General features: G+C 48.6%; 1 protein-coding gene across 2 annotated transcripts in view; it reads right to left on the bottom strand.

Annotated features, from left to right (window-relative positions):
- The window catches only part of PIK3C2B (phosphatidylinositol-4-phosphate 3-kinase catalytic subunit type 2 beta), a 66,351-nt gene extending 46,187 nt beyond the window's left edge, over positions 1–20,164 (bottom strand). For both annotated transcript variants that reach the window (XM_079107461.1, XM_079107463.1), the window contains exon 1: positions 19,741–20,164. The gene's annotated coding sequence lies outside the window, so the exon portion shown is untranslated. The remainder of the gene's footprint in view (positions 1–19,740) is intronic.

Genomic DNA, 20,164 nt, shown 5'->3' with positions numbered 1-20,164 from the left:
ACACTCTGCTTGTTCCAGCTCAGGGCTGAAAATATGCATTCCCTGGGTTTAAAGACTTATGCTCAGCCCTACTATGAGTATTTTTCTATTCTCTCCTATCTGAAAAGCACTAGGACTCCTTTTCCTGGGACCAGCTTCTCCGGTCTAGAAGCCAAGTTCTGACTATCTCCATCTGCTCATCCTTTTGAATTTCAAACAGCCAGACTCTTTAAGATTCTCTGTGGATAAAAGGTAACTGTAAGAAGATAAGGATGGTGGAGAAACTCAACAGGCACAGAAATGAGCAGAGAACTGTGCCCTGTCCACTATCTCCATCTGCTCATCCAACTCCTTTTGAATTTCAAACAGCCAGACTCTTTAAGATCCTCTGTGGATAAAAGGTAACTGTAAGAAGATATGGATGGTGGAGAAACTCAACAGGCAGAGAAATGAGCAGAGAACTGTGCCCTGTCCAGGCGAGTCCAACTTTGGGGACTGCATGCCAGGTGCAGTGGCTGTCATAGTCACTGAGCCAGCCATGGCCAAGGACCCTGGCCTGTGCCTAGCAGATGCCCCAGGATCCTGGGAGAGCACCTTGGGCAAAAGGAGACTACTGTCCTAACTTACTTTGATTTTTTTTTTTTTTTTCTAACTTACTTTGAATTGAAGGGAACTTGCCACTCAAGAAGCAGTCTGAACCACTTTCCTGTTGATGTTTTTAACGTTCTAGTCCTGAGGAATAAAGTTTCATATGCTGTCACCCTGTGGGTGAAGCAGTACAATGGAATGAACATTTTTTTTTTAAATCATTTTGAAAAAACCTGAACTTCACTGCTACTGGTGCCAGGAGTTAGAAGTAACTACTCCACACTCACTCCCCAACCCAACAACAAACAGGTCTGTGGTTCAGTCTGCTATAGACTAGAATCTTCTTAGGAGTTTGTTTTCTTTTCTCTTTTGGTACTGGGAAATAGAACTCAGGTGCGTTTACCACTGAGCCACATCCCCGGACCTTCTTAAATTTTATTTAGAAACAGGGTCTCGCTAAGTTGCTGAGACTAGCTTTGAACTTGTGATCTCAAGTTTGAAGCCAGCTTGGGCAATTTAGGGAGTCCCTGTCTCAAAATAAAAAGGGCTGGGGGGCTGGGATGTGACTCGGTGGTGCAGAGCATGAAGCCCTGGGTTCACTCCCCAGCACCACACACATAAACAGTACAAGTAATAATAATAACAACAATAATAAAATAAAATGTGGCTCAGTGGTAGATCACTTGCTTCTCTTCCAACTCCCGTGTGTCCCACGTTTGCACCCAGCCTCCCTTTCATCCCTCTGGCCTCAGGGTTCCTACTGAGGCACAACCCTCTTGTGCTCATGCGCCAACCACTTGATCTCCTTCAGGACGATGTTCCTGGATTTCCCCTTGCTTTCCTGTCCTTCCACCTCTTGTCCTTAATGTGGTTTTGCTCTTCAGCACATCAATAGGCCTCTTCCAGTCTTAAGAACAGAAAGAGGGATGGAGAGACGGCTCAGTTGGTAGAGTGCTTGCCTTACAAGCACGAGGCCCTGGGTTCAATCCCCGGCACCGCAAAAAAAAAAAAAAAAAAAAAAAAAAAAAAAAACCAGAAAGAAACTTACAACCTACATGCCTTCCCTTGCTCTTTGGCCCTCTCTGCCCTCTACCCTTCTCACCATACTTCACCAGAGAGCAGCAACCCCTGATGTTCCCAAATTCTGCCTTCCTACACTCTTTAACTGACTGTAATCTGGCATCTGCCCCCAACATTCACTAAAACCTCTCCAGCGACAATGCCCAGGCTGCCTGGCTCAGCAGGCATTTCCCTCTGCCCAGACGTCACGGCGGCACTTGGCTCTGCAGGCCATTCCCTTCCCCCTGGCTTTTTACAATGCCATTTTCTTTCTCACTCTTTGCCTCCATCTTTGTCCTCCTCTCCCTCTTCCCAGTCCCGAAATGCTGGTGTGGGCCCACGTTTCCATTCACCACCCTCGTTACGGCTGGCCCCTCTGCTCAGGCAGTTTCATTGATTCCTGCTTCCTATTCCCACCACTCACATGTTGCTGACTCTGAATGTGTATCCCTCCTTCAAGTTCAGCTGCCCACCTGCATCTCAAAATCCAAAGGGCAAACCTTCTTTCCTCCCTACCCTGCTCCTCCCTGCTGACTCCCACTGAATGGCACCACTCCATCACCCAAGCAGGAAACTAGTGTCCTCCCTCCTTCCAACCTCTTCAGTACCTCCCTGAGCTAGTGCTCCCTTCCATCCTAACTGGGCTGTCGTAATTCAAACCCTTATCTTAATTCAAGCCCTTATCATCTCTCCCTTGGGCTGTACAATAGCCTCCTGAAGGTCCTCTTCTTAATCTTCCCATCTCCAAGGCTTTCTCCACAGAGCAGCCTAAGGGCTTTCTGAAGTGTAAATTTGATCATCTCACTCCCAACTCTTCAATGGCTCTCTGTTTGACTCCTCCACAAAGCCTTTATCATATGTCCCCATCTCCCGCTCATCTCCAACCATTCATCACTGTGTATCTGATCCCTCTGTGATGTGGTTCAAGTGCTAACCCTTAAGCTTGGCTGCCTTTCCTAGACCCATTTGCCTGTCTGACTCTAACTCACCCCTCTGAGACTTTGCTCAGATATCATGGTAAGAAGTCTTCTCTGAACTCCGAGATTGGACCTCGCTCTCTCTGCTCCCAACTGCCACCTGTACATATTCCAAACATAGTCTTAAAATATTTTATTCAAAATCACATGTTTAGGGATCTGTCACCCCTACTAAGCTCCTCAAGTTCCCAATCTGCCTTACTTTCACTGCCAGAAACCTCTGCCCTTACATTCCAGTTCAGGCAGTGAGAAATTTTCAATACGGAGGGCTGACCAGGACACAGGTGGTGTCTTTCCTCAGAGTCCTTCAAACAGAGGACTGGGTTTCAAATGTAACAGGGCTGGGTATGGCACCCGTAAGCAGGTGCACAGGTGGACGAGAAAACCCCAAGCAGTGCCTTTCAGCTCTGAGATTCTTTGACTCAGACCTACTGATTCCCTGAAGTGAAATTTCTCAGAGGACTCCAAAGTCATAGAAAATGGAAGGAAAAGCCCCAGGGGTGATCCAAGCACCTGAAGCTTTCCCCAGACACAGGAAAGGGGAGCTACCCTCTGTAGCCACCATCCCCTTGGCTCTGGCTCACGCAGGGAAGGAAGCCCAGTCTGCTGCTGACAGATGTCACACCAGGGGCCAACCTGGCAGCTGCTCCTTCCTAAAGGCTCACACTCATACTGAGAGAGTGGGATGCGGTGAGGAGACAGGACAAACAGCATCCCCTGCAGGACCACGAGAGCCACCTCCAAAGTGAAGTGAAGAGTTCAGAGACCAGCAGCGAGGCAGAGGGGAAATCCAGAGAGGGAAAAGGAAAGGAGGCAGCAACCAGTTCCAATGACCTTGAGACGAGCGAGTTGACTTCCTCTAAGAACTCAAGCCACAAATTTCATTTTCGGGGAGTGGGAGCCAAATATTTTAGGAATCAGGTCTCCTATTTCCTGCCTCCTCCCTTCCCCAATTTAGTTTCTTTCACAGCAGCCTCTACTGGGTTGACACGTTGAAAACTGCTCTAGTCCCTTGGTCCTCAAGGGCTACTAGGGATTCCATTTAAAAAAAGAAAAAAAAAAAAAATATATATATATATATGCATATATATATATGTGTGTGTGTGTTTGTGTGTGTGTGTGTATATATATATACACATATATGTATATATACAAATATATGTGTGTGTGTGTGTGTGTGTGTGTGTGTGTGTGTATATGGACATGTAGGTCTCAGGAAAGAGGGAAGAGTGAGTGAGGGCCTGTGTCTTTTTATTCCATAGCCCATTTCCAGGAAGAGGTGTCTGAGGCTAGCACTGGTGTCACACAACTCCAAGAGCATGCAACACCTTGTGTTTTGTATTGGTGGCACCTCAGCAAAGGAACTAAGTGAACAGCACCCCCTGGAGTTGTGCACACTGACAGCCCTGTGTTCTCCTCCAGGATCCATCTTCAAGAGCACATGGAAATGATCAGAAAGGTCAGTTTCCCTTTCCCACCCGCATGTGCTAATGTGCGCTCTCTCTGCTTCACCTCACAGAACACTGTACCTCTAAATACTCGTTCTCCTATATAAACACGATGCCCTCAGCACACCAGCAAAACTTCACATCGACACAGCAACATGATCAAGGGTATAGCCCACACTTGAATGACTACAATTGTCATCTGGGAAATTTTTCAAATACGTCAATTCCTGGCCCCTCCCTGGGAGGCTCTGATTCAGTAGGGTGAATCCCTGGACTCCTTTGCTTCCAAAGCCCCTCAGGTGATTCAGACATGCAGCCAGATTCCAACCCACAGATAAGGGTTTCAGAATCCTTAGGAAGACAAGAAAGAACTGAACAGAGGGGGACATGCTTACGGGCAAGCAGGTCGGTGCCGGGTCTAAGCAGCACCAGACACCAAACTTGATCTACAGAGCTGCCCACAGATGGCTGGGGACTGGGAGGGAGAAAATGGGGTCAGGGCAGAGCCACACAATGGTTCAGAGTCAATGTGGGGGAGAAAGGGAGAAGGCCCTCCCTCCCTACGAGCTGGCTCTGTTCGGAACCACTGCCAAGGAGGGAGGGCCCAGGGCACCACTGAAGCCGTGGCAGAGAAGCTTCCTGCTCTCTTGCTAGAGGGCACCATGCAGGGTTGTTGTGCTGGGGACTGGGAGAACCTATAGGATCTGGATCATCGCCCCACATCCTGAGCCATAAAACCAGATCCCAAAAGGTGTTGAGAATCAGCATATCTAAATCCTAGAAGTATTCAGGTGACTGGCACAATTCCAGGGAGCTCAGAATCTAGCAAAGATGGGGCTGGGGGTGTACCTCAGTGGCAGAGGGCTTGCCTGGCACGTGTGAGGCACTGGGTTCAATTCTCAGCACTGCATAAAAATAAATAAATAAAATAAAGGTACTGTGTCCATCTACAACTTAAAAAAAAAAAAAAAGAACCTATCAAAGGTGACAGACACAAATATAAATAGTTCAATCCTTGTTTGGGGTATAAAACTGGGAGGCACTGCATGTCTTGGCCCATCTCCAATGGGCAAAGGAAATAGACAGCTCTCAAGCAAGACAGTGAAAATAAAGAGTCTCAAGCCCCTGGGGCCTTGGGCATGCCAAGTCTTTAGTAGTTTTTAGACAGGGCATGCCAACTCTTTAGTAATTTCTAGATAGGGAAGAGAACTCAGTCTTTGGACTGCCCTAGAAAGGGCCCCTTGGCACCTCCCCTCAGGACAGTCCAGGGGATTAGAGGGCACAAGGACTTAACCCCTTTGGCTTCTAGATTTTTCTCTTCAGAGAGGACCTCTGTCTCTATCCATCCCCCAACACCTACAATTACCACACCCAAATCCTGCAGACTTCGCCAGCCCCACACCTCATGACACACCGGCTGCCTGCTCCAGTTGTCCTTCCCCAGCTCCAGGTCTGTCAGTGATATCAACACGTCCTGCACCAGGAACCGCCCTCCTCCAGCAGGAAGCATATCAATAACGTCAAGCAGGCCAGCTCTGTTCTCCAACAGATGTGCATCTGACCCCCGCTTCCTTATTTAAGGAATGGTCTCAGCCAGGCGTGGTGGTACACATCTGTAACCCCAGTGGCTCAGGAGGCTAGAACAGGAGGAGCCAAGTTCAAAGCCAGGCTCAGCAACTTAGCAAGACCCTGTCTAAAAATAAAAAATAAAAAGGGCTGGGGAAGTGGCTCAATCTTTAAGTGCCCCTGAGCTCAATCCCTGGTACCAAAAAAAACACAAGAAAACAAAAACTCACCGTCTCATACAGCTCTCTATATGTGTCTTGACTCAGTCCATTACTGAAGCACATGTACCAACGAGGGCTATTTTCTAGCCTATGTTCCCTCTGAGCAGTTCTCCTTTAGTTCCAAATATGAGGACACGGAAAATAGCTGCTGTGTTTTCTTCCTACTCATTCATTCCCTCTCTAGCATCCCCTTAGCCAAGCTGAAGCATCCCCGCATAATTCACCATTTCCTACCAGGACTTACTCTCCATCTCTCATTCCCTGGGTGTATCCTAGACTCTCCACTAGCTTGAAGTTAAAGTAGACTCAAGAGCTGAAGAAGAAGCCAGGCGTGGTGATACATGCCTATAATCCCAGCAGCTCAGGAGGCTGAGGCAGGAGGATTGCAAGCTCAAAGTCAACCTCAGCAACTTAGTGAGACCTTAAGCAACTCAGCAAGATCCTGTCTCTAAATAAAAAATACAAAAGGCTGAGGATATGGCTCAGCGGTTAAGTGCCCTGGGTTCAATCCCTGGTACTAAAAAAAAGTTTAAGATGAGGCTTTCTAGGATCTAGAGGAGCAAAGGAACAGGTGTTGGAAGCCTGTGGGACATGGTTAGAGGTAGCCAGGTTTGCATGCACTGCTAGCTTCCATTTGGACCCAAAGACCCCATCCCAGCTCAGAAACTCCTACCACACCGCTGCAGATTCTGGGCTCTGTGTATGAAGACAGACAGGGATGGAAGAGGTGAGGCAGGTCCTGGCTCCTCTCAGAATATTCCTTCCTCTAGAGCCTACGATTCAGACCACAAGGCCAGGACCTGGAGCTGGCAATCGGCTGAATGGAACGTTTGGCAAGGGAGAAGAAAAGCCTTGGCAGCATGTGGATTTCTAGCCCAGGAACCATCGCGGGAGCCGGCACGGCCTCTTCTCCTCTGTCGGGTCCACACCTTCTTCTCTCACGTGCCTCTCTTCCCTTACCCACCACAGCCTCAAGAACCTGCCCTTCTCCTTCCGCAGCACAGGTATTACAAAGGACTCCGCCACTTCCTCTGCCCTCCAGAGAAAGGGGACGGGGCAGGATGTTGTTGAGGACAAGGAACGATCCCAGCATAATCTCCCCTTACCAACCGTGACCTCTAGCACGGGGCCTCCTGAGTATCATCACAGGCAACTTTCACACGTTGGAAGAGCAACACCTTGGAACCCTGGTCTCTCTAAAAGTACCATGGGTGCTGTGCAGTACAGAGGCTGAGGCCCCTCCTCTGGAGGCAGACATAGAAAATGAGAAGTCTGGGGTTCAGGACGTGGGAGCTGACTTCAGCTCCTCCCTCCCCCATCTGCTATCCTTCTCCTCAGCTTGGCTTCAGCACACCATTTGCTTCCTGCAAACTGAGACCTCCTGCAAAGCTCAGATTGTCACCTGTCACCTCCAGCCTAGGTTCAGTTTCTTAGGCTCCTGCTCTATGGAATCCAGTTCTCCAGGATTCCTGCCAGGGTGGGGAAAACTCCCCAGAGAGGCCAGCCCATGAAAGACTCCATAAAGCAGGTCACAGCTGTTCCCCTCCAGCCAGGGCAGCAAAATGAGGACAAAACAGACTAACAAGGCCCTGTTCTGCCCGGAGGACTCCCCTGAGGGAAGAGACGAGAGGAAGCGTGAAACTCCTCCACCCCAGCTCAGGACATCTCAAGTCCTTGTGCACTGGCTGGGCTGACCCACCCGTGTCTGCACAGAGCAGAGAAGCAGTACTGAAGGCTGCCTTGATCAGGGCCAAACCCCTGGGCAAGCAGATGAGGATGAATGGCAGAGTAATTGCAGAGGACAGGACTCACCAGAAGACACCAAATAATGCCAGTAAGACCATACCTTGGAAGAAAGACATCTCTGCTGGGAGCCGACCCTCTGTTTTTTATAGAGTGTCTCCAATTCATTCGGTTATAATAATTCCTTGAGAGTTTTCTTTTTGGTAGGAACTCTCTCAGAAAGCTCTCCTCTGAATGATAAATCCTCCTTTCTGTGACAGATGAGGAGAAATGAGGCCCAAAGGGAGGAAGTACCTTTGCCCTGGGTCTCACACTGGAGCCACTGCAGAGTTGGGAAGGACTCACAGACCTGGTATGGCGGGCTACCATGGCGCTGAAACCCAGAAACAAACTCAGCCCCAGTCTTGGGCTCTCCCTTCATGACTACCAGATTGCCAGAGCCTTGGGATCAAGAGGACCCAAGAGATGGCACCCAGAATGATCAAGCACACAGAGTAGGGAAGGTGGCCAGCAGCTCCCCGGGGGACTCTCTGGGGTGCCACTGGAGGCCTGGGCGTGAGAGCCAGTGGGCAGGAATAGGCTGTGTGTGGGCGGTGGGCTGCCAGCAGCTGACTACCACCTGCTCTGCTCTGAGGAGGGCCAAAGGAAGTCAAGCAGAACAAGGCCGAGAGGGCTGAGCCAGCCAGCCATGGCAACCAGCTGAGGTGCCAACCAGCCCCCACACCACGCCAGAAGCAAGCTCTTCCCCTCCCTCTGGGCAGGGAAGCTCTGAACCGCATGCCCTCCCAAGCCTTGCCTACTGTGCCTCTGCCACCACGGCATTCCTAAACCAGCAGTGTAGACATGTGGGCTAATCATAGAGCAGAATGTCTTCAATTAATGCTAACTCCCCACACTGACACAATCTCTGAGACTACAGTCATTCTCTGGAACCCAGAACCTTGAGAATCACCCAAGCTGAGCATGCTCCCCAATACCACTACCTCTCCACTCACACCCCCACACCTTTCTCCCACACACCCTACATATACTCCTCATAACCCCCACTCCATACTTACCCACACTTTTCAGACCCTCCCCCATACACACCTATACCGCACACCACCCCACAATCCCCGTGCCTCCCACCTTCTCAACCCTACACCTCACACACCTTTCCACACACCCCACGCTCCCCATCCCATCTTGCTACATACTCTCCACCCATCACCCTACACAAACATCCCCCAACTTCCTCCCTCCCTCAAGGGCTCCCTGAGGAGAAGAGAAAAAGCTGGCTTAGACCCCATGAGGTCATGTTCCTAGTGTCAGTGGCCAGAAGTCTCAGGAAAGTAGAGGGAAGGTTGAACCCGGAAGAAAAAGAAAAACAGGACCTCTCCATTCTGGGGACAGTTCTGGCCCTTCATCAAGCAGACTCTTCCTTGTTTGCATTCCAGCAGGCCCAGCCCTCCAGCCCAGGGCAGGCCCTACAGCCAGGAAAGCACTCTGGGAGACAGACCGCCAGGCAGCGAGATTCACACAGTTTCACAAGGGCCTTTTCCCAAATGCCTCCAGGTCTCTGGCAGGCCCAGGGATGGCCAGTTATTTCCCAAGTCAGATAGGTGTGTAAAAGTCCTGGGGTCCCCACGGACTAGGGTGGGACAGGAAAGGGGAATCAGCTTGCAAGCAGCCACTGTCTTTTATAGACTGCCACCGGACACCCAGATACTAATTCACACAGGGGTGTCAGAGTCCAAGGTGTGAATCCTTCCCAGGAACATCTGCCTTTGTCATGGGAAAGCAGGGAGCTGACACTCCAAACTCCATGCCTTCTGTTCCCACTAAAGAAAATTGAAAGTCAGACACCAAAAGTCATGCAAGAGAACTTTATTATAAGTGAAAGTAGAGTAAAAAGCAAAGTGAGCTCAAGCAGAGAGCACTCTCAAGAGAGAGAGAGGGCCAGCAGAGAATGACAAAGGAGACAAGGCTGTCCCCAGGTTGATTACTGTTCAATGTTCAGCAGGAGAGCTGGGGACCACCTTCTGTACTCTTTGCCAATCAGGTGTTCAACTCCTCCTTCACGTCAGGTGGTGGAGTTTTTGACTTTAGTTGCTCCTCTCCGGAATTGTAGTAGTGGCCACCTACTTAGGGAACTTCATCTACAAGCCAATCCCGTGTTAATGTGGGCACTGGGGTCAACAGTTGGTCAGAAGTTATTTGTGTGCCTGGGCTACTAAAGAAATCTTCCTTCCCAGGCAATGGGAGACACCTAAAGTCTCAATTCCTAACTCCACATCAACCTCAGTAGACCCTGTCAAGAGTTAGTCCTATTAATACAAATAGCTCCCTTGCTCTTGTTTGTTTTCTACAGATTAACTGTCACCATTTGATTTCTTAAGATAGCTTAAAAAAGGACCCTAGAGTAATTTAAAGAACACTTGTGATCTTACCATGCATTTCACTATTTATTGCTTGCTACTACTAAACACCTTTAAGAAGCAAAGTCTGAGGAGGGTAGTGTCCACCCCAGCACACTCTGGGAGGAAGGTTCCATTAAGAGGTAGGAGGACTGATCTGTAATATAAGCCTCTCTATTCTCTGCTCCTGAGCCAGGAATCTCTTGCCCTTCTCTAGAGCGGTTCCCCCAACACTGCCCACCTGGCAATCTGCCCCTTTGAGTCAGTGATTCCTTCAACCCTGGCTTTGGTTATTATTAGCCTAGCCCAATCCAAGTAGCTACCAGCCTTCCCTAGTAGCCATGCAGTTCCAAGCTGGAAGCCTCCATTCTTCCTGGTAGCAGCCCAGAAAGCTATCCTGCTCTAGGGTCAGCCAAGGACACTGAACTTGGAGGGCTGACCAAGGATGCTACTTTTCTCAGGTCAGTGGAGAAACACCATAAGGGGCACAGGGCCCTAAGAGAGACTGGGAAGTGAGCCTCTCCTGACAGCCTCTCAGAGTTCTAGAACTCCCAAAACCACAGCGAGGGAATGACCAGAAGGGGACTGGGGAGTCGGGGCAGCAGGCAGGGCCCAGCCATGGGGTTCCAGTCAGGGATCCCCAGCTCAGCCCTGGACAGGTGGCAGTGGTAGGTTTTGATTTCTCCTCAGTCCCTCATCTGCATGCACAAGGGTGTGGTCTGTCCCCTCCTATTTCCCATTCACAAGGGACCCTCAGGCCTCCGGGCCTGGCAGCTGCACACACCTTCCCTTCCTCCTGCTTGCTCTTGGTCCTCTTTCCATCCCAACCCAGCATCCTCAGAAGCCTCCCCAGCTACCCTTTCCGATCTCTCTCATTCTCTTACTTTCAGTGTCTCCTTAACGCTCTGCTGCTCTGTGCCACGCTGACTTAAAATAGTAGCCCCGGCTGGTGTCTGGGGGACCAGAGCAACACCTTGCCTCAGAGAGTGTTAAAGCAACTGTTTTGCATCGCTATGCATGGAGAAGTCACAAAGATTTTCAAAGAAGAAACTGACTTTGGTGGGGAGGGCAGAGTAGAGCAAGAAATCACACAGAGGCCCTGATGCCTTTCTTTGATCTCCTATCCTCCAATTTGCACAGGAAGGTCCCAGAGGAGACAGAGGTCTCCCTAAGAGCCCAAGTCTACACTGGGCAAAGAGAGGTACTCAGCAGAGGAGGTGCCCACCTGACAGAGCATAGCACACTCATCTTCCACTCTCCCGCAGGACCGCAACAGTCAGAGGCCTTTCTCAGCATGGAGTAGCTGACGCTTGCAGCTGATAAGTGTAGCAGGGTGTGACTGTATGGGCAGGCACCCAGGAGCCAATGACCCATAGGAGCTAGGGTGAAAGGCCTCTACAACACATGTAAATGCCATCCAAAGTCTATACTTTGCACATTGCAAATTAATAGCTACAAGGACACGCTCACTGCCATGACTGCAGTGAGGATATAACACTGTTTAGGCGGGAGAACAGGGTTAAATGGATATGACCGTCACAGAAATGGAAGGAAGCAAACAGGCCTTTTATTTCCTCTGGTACTTTGTGCCAGGTATTGTCTTACTTAATCCCCACAACAGTCCTTAAATGTGAATATTATTATCCTTATTTTATGGATGAGGAAACTAGAAAACAGGAAAAGGATTGAGTAATTTGCCCAAGGTCATGCAACCTGGAAATGATAGAATCAGGAGTTAAACAGAAGCTTGTGTGAGCTCAACATTCATCATCTTCTTCCCCTCCTGACACAGAAATCCAGGCACATCACATTTGACCAATCCTCTCCCTCCGTATCCCAGAGCACTTCGCTTCCCTGGGTCGCTCAGAAAAGAAAGAAAAAAAAAGAAACGAGGCACCAAAACAAACAAGACAAAACATGCTTTGCAGATAAGAAAAATAATGACCAGAGGGGGAAAATGACTTTTCTGAGTTCACACAGCTGGTCAGAGGCAGAGGTGGGAGCCGGTGGGGTCCAGGCATTTGGATTCCCATTCTAGTGCTCTTTCTCCTGAGACATCTCAAGTCTCTCCCTCCCATTCTTAAAACCCTGTGGAGAAGGTAATCCCCGCCCTTCCTCTTCTAACCTCTCTTAAATTGGTCCGTTCCTTTCCAAGCTTTGATTACTTTCATTACAAGAAACTATTTATATAAAGCACATATCGGCCAGGCGTGGTGGCACACACCTAGAATTCCAGTGACTCAGGAAGCTGAAGCAGCAGGTTCCAAGTTCAAGGTCAGGTTGGCAACTTATTGAGACCTTGCCTCGAAATAAAAAATAAAAAAGGCTGGGGCATGGCACAGTGGCACACACCTGTAATCCCAGTGGCTCAGGAGCTTGAGGCAGGAGGATTACAAATTCCAGATTAGCTTCACCAATTTAGTGAGGCCCTAAATAACTAGTGAGACTCTGTCTCAAATTAAAGGGGTGTAGCACAGTGGTAAAGCACCCTTGGCTTTAATTCCCCAGGACCCCCCCACACACACACACAGCACATATAGGGTACAAAAGAATTATTATTCCTCTATTTCCAATTACTCTCTTACCTGAAAAATTATTTTCTTGGGCACCCCCCCCAAAAAAAATATATATATATAATTCCTCTCATACCTAAATCATTGAGATGCCCCTTACCTAGTCTGTCTCCCCTGCCCACTCCAAGAAAGTATATGCTCTCTATTGCCAAGGGTCTCCCAAGAGTCTCCGATCATGTCCTCCCTCTGATGAGAACACTTGTTTCTCCTCTTCCTTTTCAGATACTCAAGATGCTCCAGGGCTGGGGAGATAGCTCAGTTGGTAGAGTGCTCGCCTTGCAAGCACACGGCCCTGAGTTCAATCCCCAGCACGCAAAAAAAAAAAAAAAAAAAAAAAGATGATTCAGTGGAGTTTCAGTCCAGTTCCCAGCATGTCCCCCTAAAAGCCAATAACCACTCCTCATCCTCCAGAGCCCCAAGTGTTCCTACAAACTTCCACCCATGCTGGTGTACCACGCTCTGCCGTCTACAAAGACTCACTCTGAGACCACTGCCTTGGGCTCATCAGCTTTGTCTCTTTGGAACAGCTCCAAACTGTTTAATGTGTCCTACTGCATTTGGATGCTATTTTGTCTTATCCCTTTGAGTGATTAGAATAAAAACAATAACTTTTATTTGTAATTACAAAGCTCTTTCATAGACATTAGCCCACTAATCGTAAGAATAAAGATTCACATGAGGCACTGGGTTCCATCCTCAGCATCACATAATAATAAGTGAAATAAAGGTATTGTGTCCATCTATAACTATATATATATATGTAAAGATTTTATATATATATATATACATATATATATATATAAAGATTACCTCTTATTTATCTTGGATTCCCATTCTGCTTAGGTTACTTTTTTTTTTTTTTTTTTAATTAAATGCTGCCTAAGTTATACTAACTCTCAGAGAACCAGATCACTCATTGCTCACCTTCATGAGGGATTCATCCATTCACCTGCATTTTGCAGGAATACAATGTGGTCAAGGACCACAATGGATTCAAGGTGGTACCCCTAAATTTAGCACGAACCTACTAAAGAGGGATGATAAAATAGTAACAATCATCAGCTACTGAGCCCTTAATTAACTCATTTCATTTTTACAGGATTTTTTTTTTTTTTTTTTTTTTGCCTTCCAGGACTATTATTTCCCCCACCTTACTTATGAGGAAACTGGAGTATAGATATGTATTTTTTCTTTTGCAGCACTAGGGATTGAACCCAGGGCCTCTCACATGCTAGGCAGGTGCTCTATGACTGAACTACATTCCCAGCCCTGAAGCACAGATAAATAGAGTGACTTTCCCAAGCCCATTTAGCTTGTAAGTGGTGGAGCCCAGTTCTGAACCCAAGTGATCTGTCTCCACAGCTATCCTCTTACTATTAGGGAACTTACACTGTCACTTATACATTTGATGAATGGATGAATGTAAGAATGAATGGACACAGGCACTGAAGATGTTTTTGTTCAATGAAAACCACTAAAAACAGTGATGCCCGCCTATAATCCCAGTAACCTGGGAAGCTGAGGAAATAGGACCACTAGTTCAAGGCCAGCCTTAGCAACTCAGTCAAAACCTATCTTAAAATAACAAAGGCTAGTGGTGTAGCTAACCGATGGTTCAACCCCTAGTACTATTTAAATATAATAATAATAATAACAACAACAAAACCCCCCCACTAGCCATAATTAATTTTTATCTCCATCCTATATTATCTATGGGTATACAGCAAGTGTCTTCAAACCTTCCTTGGGTTCAGTCAAAGTTTATCTCTAAATAATTCCCTGACCTACCAGGGTAGAATCCCTGTAAGTAAATAAAGAAAATTGGTTTAAGTCATTCTTAGTGAACTAAATTTTCTCAGAACATAAACTCCAGGAAGACAAGGATTTTATCTAACTCCTTCGCTGCTGTGTACTTAGAAGAATGTCAGTGTGCATTCACATCCAAATTCCTAATGGTTGAATGAATGAATACAAATAAATTGCAAACTCCTTCAGTGGCTCCGGCCAGATTCAACTACTCAGGGCTCACCTCTTTCACCACACACTTCATTCATTCCCCATCTTGACCCAGTTCCCACTTATTGTTCAGATCTCAGTTAACATTTAATTTCCTCCCCAAAATCTGACCACCCCAGATGCCCTACTCATGAGTTCACAGGCATCCAACATCTTCCCCAGAACAGCCTATTTACTTGCCTGTACTCTGCACTCAAAGGTAAGTTCTGGGTTGTCTGCTATTGTCACTGGAATATCAAGTCAGGAGCTTGGGTGTAGCTGTGTGCTAGAGCACTTGCCTATCAAGCATGAGGCCCTGGATTCAATTTCTAGCACAGCAAACACAAAAACAAAAACGAAAAACAACCAGTTGGGCATGGTGGCACACGCCTGTAATCCCAGTGGCTAGGGAGGCTGAGGCAGGAGGATCACAAATTCAAAGCCAGTCTCAGCAATTTAGCAAGACCCTTTCTCAAAAAAATAAATAAATAAAAGAACTGGGGATGTAGTTCAGTGGTTAAACACCCCGGGCCAATCCCCAGTACACACACACACACACACACACATATATATATATATGTAATTTGTAATTGATAAATCATAATCATGTACATTTGTGGGGCATCTATTATTGTCTCTTAATTTAAAGTCTCTTAATTTAAAGTCTGCCTTCTTAAGGTCTAGAGTAGAAATCTCACATCCCTGGCTTCAATGTTCTTGGGAACATATTGTCTTCTTCCAAGTTCCCACTGCATCCAATTTGCAGGCAATCTCTCCTTTCTTTTTTTTTTTTTTTTTTTTTTTTTTTTTTTTGTGGTGCTGGGGATTGAACTCAGGGCCTTGTGCTTGCAAGGCAAGCACTCTACCAACTGAGCTATCTCCCCAGCCCACAATCTCTCCTTTCTTGGTCAGGATTAAATCTACGCTCTTGGCACTCCAACTCACTTCGACTTCCTTTCCACTCTGGAAGACGTACAGCACAGCAAGTCAAGAATGTGACAGATGCTCTGCCTTCAGAAAGTCGGGCTCTTGGGAGATGTCAAAAGTTGAGGGCTCCCTGGACTCTAAGAGGAGTTTGTGAATAGTGGCAAGGAGAACTCCTACATATTTCTTCCACCTGGCAAGGCAAACCAGTGTTTCAGAATGGTACTTCACCCTCTTTTCCTTCACCCTCATGTCTTTTAGTGCATTGCAATCAGAGAGAGAGAAAGAGACAGACAGACAGACAGACAGACTTGGCTGGAGAGAAGGCTTCCACTCGGGGAAGAACCACACATGTGCAGCAGCTTTCATTTCTGACACCCACCCCCACGGTGGGCAGGTTACAGGGAGAGGAGGAGATGAAACAGTCTAGCCTCCAGCACAGACTCTCTCCCCTTCCCCCAGCACAGAGACCACAGACAAAGGTGCAAAGCATAGCAAGAACTGACAAAAAGAAAAGAAGGCAATGCCCCGGGGAAATCTGTGGGGACACAATACTTAGTCTTACAGACTGTTAACACTAGCTTAGGGTTGGCTAGTGGTAACAGAGAAAGGCCTGGGGCTGGGGTGGAGGCCCTGGGTTCAATCCCCAGCCCTGAGGGTGGAAAATGGAAAGGAAGGCCCAGGAAGAAAGGAGGTAAAGCAAGGTTTTGAGGAAGGTATGGCGGAAGGAGTGACAGAATTAAGGTGGAAGGATGGCTTCCAAACAGGTAAAAGATCTTTGACTTCTTTGAAATATGATGCCTAGGTGAGGCCCCAAAAAGGGAGTTCTCAGGAAGAAGAAGAAAGAATTGCCAGAGATTCCTCAATCTCGCCTACGGTGAACTGAGGAACAAGCTCAAGGTCCAGCAGAGCTGGAATGGTATCCCTGGGAATGTGGAGAGCCACTTCTCAAGAAGGTCATCTCCAAGATCTTTTCCAATTCTAATGCTTTATGTAATCGTAGAATCATCCCTGAGGTTCCACGGTATAGGACAGAGGCAAAATAAAGCAGATATGAAAATACCGAAATAAGAAACCTACCTCAATTTTCCCAGGGCCAAGTCCCAAACCTTCTACCAGAGTTGCCCAGCAGAGAGCAAAATTATTTGATCTGATTGTCCCAAAAGGCCTGGGGATATAGCTCAGTCGGTAGAGTGCTTGCCGAGCATGCACAAGGCCCTAGGTTCAACCCCCAGCCTGATTATCCCAAGTCTTCTCCTTCCAGGAACGGAGGGGATGGAAATAATGGGAGGGAAAAAAGGGGGGAAAGCAGGTAAGGCAGGAACCCAAAGGAGTCTCATACATGTGCCTCAACCCCAAACAATCAGGAATTGATGAGGTGCTCAGCTGGGCAGGGACTAGGTAGGGAAAACTCATCCTCCTGAGCCTCTGTCCTGGAGAAGTGTATTATCTAAGGTAGGTCCCAGGCTGATGGCATCTTAGGGACATTCAAGGAGTCCACTACAAAAGAATTCTGCAACTCTACGGCCTCTGTCCATTCTAAGACCCAGTATCTGTGATAGTGACATTGTGGCTATGAGCACAGTGGTATGCAGAGAGCCTGCCTGCTGCAAATCCCACCTCTGTCATTTCCTAGTTGGCTGACATCCGTGTTAGCTGTCATATTATTCGCCAGCTCAGCATTACCCTGTCCATAGGCAGTAGCCAGGCTTTGGGAAGTATCTGTCTCTTCCCAGTTCCCTACTAACATTAAGGAGCTTTATTTTCTCTCCCAGTTTCCATCCTACCTCTATTTTAAGAGAAGGAACGAATAATTACCTTCATATTGTCGTATCACTCTTCCCTTAACCAAAAAGGAAAGGCTCTGGAACATTCCCTACTCCATAACCTTTCCATTCCACCCCATCAGCACTCATGACTGCTCTTCCTCCCTTATGATGAATGCTAGACCCAGGATGAGTAACAGATATTTATAATACAGGACTCTGCAGTTTTCAGAGAGCTTTTTTTCCCACATTTTTTATTGGTGTATTATAGTCGCATATACTGATGGGTACATAGTCGTACATGCACACAACACACAATATACTAAAGTGTTTGCACATACACTTTCATTTGGTTCATGGTAAGCAGTGTATTTTATCCTTAAGCCATAGGAACCCCCCCACACACCGATTTTATAAATATTGCAAACTAAATCTAAGGTTTACAGATGGCCCGTGCTCACACAGCTATGAAGTAAGTCACACCAAGACTCAAAACTGAGCTTCCTAACACTGTTTTCTCTACTACTCCAATCCACACTATGATATCCAAATTCACATTCTGGGAACATGAAGAACTCGAAGTTTATGGTCAGCGACAAACCTCCAAAAGGAACATAGACCCTCCCTCAGTTCTCTCCCTGCTGGCAAAGACAGGTCTTCAAGGCTAGAAGCCCACAGACAAGAGACATCCATAAACACAGGCCTACGTGGGGTAGAGATACCACAGAGGGGATCAAAGTCTCACAAAGGTGAGCACAACTTAGTCTGGTGGAGCACAGCTAAGTCATGGCAATGACCACAAGCATTTCAGACCACTAGGAAAGCCCAATGGAGCACCCCCAAAATGCTCAGGGCCTTAGATAAACTGACCCCAGCCCAAATCCCTCCTTCACCCATACTTTCAGGGGAGAGGAAAATGGACAAGTGGCTTTCCTGCCAGGCCTGACAGCTTGATGGGATTCAGACATACACACCCATGCACACTCAGCAGTAAGCTCAGAGTCATGGAAATCAAACCTTAAGCTCACCCAAAAGCCAAAGGAGAAGCAGCCACAGCCTGGGTCCAGGGCTCCGGCTCAGAGCCACTGTCTCCTCAGGCGCTGGCTGCCAGGAAGAGCTATAAAATGTGCCTCGACTTAATTTTTCCATGGACACAACCCCAGATGGGACTGCCAGGCTCTGGAGGAGCTGAGATTCTAAAGGCTCATCACCCAGGGATCCATAGCTGTAGCTGGGGAGAGGAAGAGTATTTTGGGATCAGGGTTGCCACCCTCGTGGGCCATTTTTCTTTCTAATATCTTTCTAAGGCCTAGTGCAGCAATAAAGTAAGTTTTCATTCAGGCCTGATTCAGGGTTGGAATTCAGTGCAAATTGCTTACATCTGCTTGGCCATGTCCCAGACAGCCAGGTAGTTTAGAGAAAGGAGGGGCAGTGGGGGCCCACTTCTGGGAGCAGAAATAAATGTGTGCCAAAGAATCTCGGGTGTTGTGCTAGGACCAGCCAGCCCAGGGTACACAACTCCCCAACCCGGTTGACCAAAAAAAAAAAAAAAAATCATCAAGACAATGGAGATTTCATCCCAAGCATGCCTGATGGGACTGGGGCAGGGAAGCCACAAAGACCTCAAAAGATGGTGTTGGAGGTAGAGGTTGGCTTGGAGGAGCAAGTGCCATGGCTGATTCCTCCAGTGTAACACACACACACACACACACACACACACACACACAGCAACCTTGGCCAGCTAGGGTGTGTGCACTAACCTCACACATTTGGTAACCTCTTTCCACAACCCAGAAGTCTGCCAAGCCCCTAGGCTCCCCACCCCACCCCACCCCACCCCAGCTTAGCAGCCTTGCCTGGGCTTCCTGCTACGATTGCGCCCCAACATCAAAGCCACCTCTGTCGGAAGCTGAGGAAGGAGAAACAAGAACAGGCCAGGAGAGCAGTGCCTTTCCCGAGGGCCAGGAACTCAGGCCTGAGGGTCCCTTTCCCTTTTCCAAGCTTTCTGTCTCCTTTTGCTGCAGTATCCTTATAAGGGAGAAGGCAATTCTTCCCTTCGCCTGGTTAAAAAATGTATATACTGCCCAGGCTAGACTCTGACTTTTCACCCACTGCACGGGAAGGCACAACCTGCATCGCCCCCACTCCGGGACAGGTTTTTCTTTTCTCATCTTAAACAAACAAACAAACAAACCCCCAAACCATTGGCTGGTTCGGATCGCCCTGCAGTCAGGAGCTAGGAAGTGTGTTCAGAGAGCAGGGGTGGGCCGGGGACTTGGGCCGCGAGGTCGCGAAGCTGCAGGCGCGCGGTGGGGTTGGGGTAGCAACCTGCGGGGCGCCGAGGGGGAGCTGGGGCTGCAGGGCGTCCCCGGCGCCGAATCGGCGCTCCCATTGTTGCACCTCGACTGTTGCCATGTTGGAGCGGAGCCCCTTGACCTCAGCTGCCTCGACTCGGGGGCGCTCTGCAGACCCCGTGGCGCTGCTCCCGATGGGTGCATGTCCTACCTGCGCTCGCTGCGGGCTTTGCTGCAACACCCGACGGGTCCTGGGCTCGGCGATGTGGTCTGCCCGGGCTCGGCGCCTCCCCGGCTGGCTCTGCGGCTCCAGGCGTCCTTTGCACCAGCGCGATGTGGGGTGGCCGGCCGCACGCCGCCTCCTCCCGGTCGGCTAGCCTCTCCCGCCTCGCGCGGGCTCTGGGGTCCCCAGCGCAGGGGACAGGCAGTGAAGGGTGCAAACACCAGCCTGGAGTGGGGAGTGCTCTCGGCCGAGAGCGTGCGCGACCTGGCAGTCAGGCAACCCCGGGTGAGACAAAAGCGGGAGCAGCGGGCGAGAGGGGAGAAGCCATCTCCCGGACAGCCGGCGCACTGCACGGCGACGCGAGGCTCGGCCAGACCCTGCCTGGACAGGCAGCCGGCGGCCGCCCGCTCCA

Source organism: Sciurus vulgaris (assembly GCF_902686455.1).
Source record: "Sciurus vulgaris genome assembly, chromosome: 12".
NCBI lineage: Eukaryota > Metazoa > Chordata > Mammalia > Rodentia > Sciuridae > Sciurus > Sciurus vulgaris.
This window is presented reverse-complemented; position numbering and strand designations above follow the sequence as displayed.